Here is a 3349-nt window from a genome sequence, read left to right as displayed (position 1 = left end):
AAAGAAGGTTATAGGCGACAAGCTCCCAGTTCAAACAATATTGCCAGAACTTGACGAGGAAGGAAAAATTATATTGGAACCGGAAGCAGTCACAGAAACAAGAACTCGACAGCTACGAAATCGATCAATTTCAGAGTATCTTATCAAGTGGAAGAACTTATCCGTTGAAGATTCCACATGGGAGGATGAGAATTTTATGCAGAAGTATCCAGAACTACTCAAGCGTTGAGGACAACACTTTTTTGAAGGAGAGGGGCATGTTGGGTCCCTATAATACTAGTGATTACCCCATTACTATTGTAGTTATACCCCTTATTTATATTGTTGTGCCCCTATTACCCCCATATTATTATTTTTGTGCCCCATAGAATCCCTCTATTGTTATTTTTGTGGCTTTATATTATTATTGTTAGGTCGGCTGGATTATATTGTGACTCCTTAGCCTCCTATATATAGAAAGGAGGTTTTGTCATTTGTATCATCCAAGAATTGTTCATTTATGTAATGTAAAGGAGGTTGCCCCCTCGAAGAGGCTGAATTCTAAGGCGTTGATCTATCTTTTCTATCTTTTCTTGAGCTGGTTTCATAACACCGAGATAAGATGAGAAGGGTGGAAGAAAGCTGATAGGGTGCTGATGAGACCCAGGTTGGGTCCAATGAGTGGAACAAGGTTCAATACTTTGTGTATTGGAATTTTTGGATATGTACTCTTACAGGTTGAGCCATTGCATCGGTGGATTGTTGTAATTTTTCCTTATTAATTAAGTAGAAGGTTAGAAGGTTGTTTCTATAAATCTCGTGCATGTGTATGATGATGTTGATGATGAATTATTGTCTTGCACATGATGCTCATGTTTTTATGAATGAAAGATTAACTAAAGTAGATAAGACAATAATTATACTTACACTATATCAAAGAGTTATCATATTCCACTAAGTAACTAACGATGAAGAGATTATTAAAGTTGTTGTGAGGCATAGTATGAGTGGAATAACCTTATACTCCATGACGCAGAGGTGAAATACATTATTGCCGCACACTTGAGGGATCACAACACACCCAAAAGGCGCCTCGTAATCATAGGAGTCCTTGGGGTTATGACAACTATACATCCCACGTTGCTAAAATTAAAAAAATAATAAAAACTAACTAAATTATAACTTTATTATTATTATTTAATAAAAATAATATATAAGTTTAACATATATACATTTAAAAGTATATGGAACAATATTATTAACAATGGAAATTTATCCCTATTTTACCATGGAGATTTTTAATCTGTAAATAGGGGTTGTTACAATAGCATGGGCCAATACTATGGTTTATCAATACCACATGCCTTAAAAACCATAATTGACTTCATATGCCATTTCTTTTAATTAATTAATTTAATTAAAAGGGGAAAAAGAGCATAATCACTTTGAAGATAAATCTCAACCTTTGATTTATGAATACTACTATGAATATTCTAGAATATTCCTTGAAACTTAAACCCTACCATCCACCTAACAATTATTGATAATCCATGATCCGCTAACTAACGGGAATTGTGTGCTGAAAACCCAATTCTTTATCCTTTTCAGCTTGTTCCAACCTTTTTTCCCTATTAGATTTGCGACCTGATTGACGAGATCTCCTATTTGTTTCCCTTTCTTTTTCTTTTTATGATTTTTCATTAGCCAAGCTAGCATTAATATTGGGCCAGTGGTCTCTTTCGACAAAATGAAATCATCTTCTTCTCCTTATGATTGATCTTCGGAATTGTTTTGCACACTTTCTACAATAAGAGATTTATCAATAAGGGTTTGTCTAGGGTTGCTAGCCGTCTCATTCTCTTTCTGAGGAGGGGGATTTTGTTAAGTTCGCTGAGAAGGTTCACCAACTTTTGTAGATCCAGAAAGAACCTCGAAGCATTACTACATCCATTGGGTTTGCTGGCTTGATTCGATCCGCTTTGTGATGGGCCCAAAGGTCACGAACCTTGATTATCTTTTGGTAGGGTTTTTTCAGGCACCGTGGCTGGTTGGGGTTGGTACATGGTCAATTTTCTTCGTTTTGCTTGTTGCCATTGATCATTCTGCTCTCCTTGTTCTCCCGGGGAATTTGAGTTTTTGTATAACCTCTTGCAAAGTGCCCATATTCATAACAAAATTTGCATTTGAAAGGGAGCTGATCATAGTCCTCTTCCTGCACACGGGACCAATTGTCCATACATAGATTAATTGTTGTCGGCAAACCCTTATCCATATCCACTTTTACACAAATTCTTGCACAAGCAAATAGCCCATCTCTTGGTTCTGCACAATCAATATACTTGTCTAGCGAGTTGCTGATTAGCCTAAAGGTTGCATCACTCTAGCAGTGCAAAGGCATAAAAGGAAGTTTAACCCAAACTAGAATCGTAGTGGGAATATCACAGTCTAGGTTGAAGTTAGGGTTCCATCTATCGAGATATAAACTCTAGTCTCCCATAAAATACAATTTGCTTCTAAATATCAAATCTCGACCTGACTTATTTTCAAAGTAGAAAGTAAAAAAACCCTTACCACAAAACCATGCCTGAACCATCCGTGGAGATGGCCATAGATCCATGAACTAGTCAGTCAAGCCACAATATGCAAGCTGGAGAGCACGAATCCGTGCATGAGGAGCATTGATCTCCACCTTAAGAATTTCATCAAGCTTTTTCATGAAACAAGACTGCACAAACTTTTTAAACTTAGGGCCGCTGGCGACAAGAGAGTGAAAGCGACACTCTCATTTGCAAAAGGAGGATCCGGGGCCGACTCAACGATGGTAGGTTGTTTGACCAAAGGGACGCGAGATTAGAGATAGATTGATCACGAAACAAACAAAATCGAAATAACAAAGTTAGAGAAAAAAGATGTGAAGCACCTGACAAACAACAACTTTAGACCCGAGTTAGAGGCTTTGCACATACACTGCATTATAAAACTCTAATATATTGAGAAGTTATAAAAACTTTTTTTATTAAAAAAACACATTATTCATTATTTTAAATACTTTTATTTTATTTTTCTGTTAATTTTTTTTAAAAATATTGAGTTAGTAAATAAACCTTTGGTCATTTTTGTACAATAAACAAAATGCCACATGAGAACATGAGAAAAAACCAAACAAATCTTGTTAAATTAATTTATATAACTAGACTGGTATAAAATTAAAAAAATTAAAGAAAAACATAAACCAACAATATATAATAAACTGTAGGATAATCTATTTAGCAAAAAGTTTGTGAAAAAGTTAAACTAATCTAAACAAACAATATATGATAATCTATTTAGCAAAAAATTTGTGAAAAAGTTGAAGAGTGTATACGCTATC

Source organism: Pinus tabuliformis, chromosome 3_1, assembly GCF_031772625.1.
Source record: "Pinus tabuliformis cultivar Carrire ecotype Pingquan chromosome 3_1, CPIR1, whole genome shotgun sequence".
Classification (NCBI taxonomy): Eukaryota; Viridiplantae; Streptophyta; class Pinopsida; order Pinales; family Pinaceae; genus Pinus; species Pinus tabuliformis.
The sequence above is the reverse complement of the archived record's forward strand: the minus strand, read 5'-3'. Positions refer to the sequence as shown.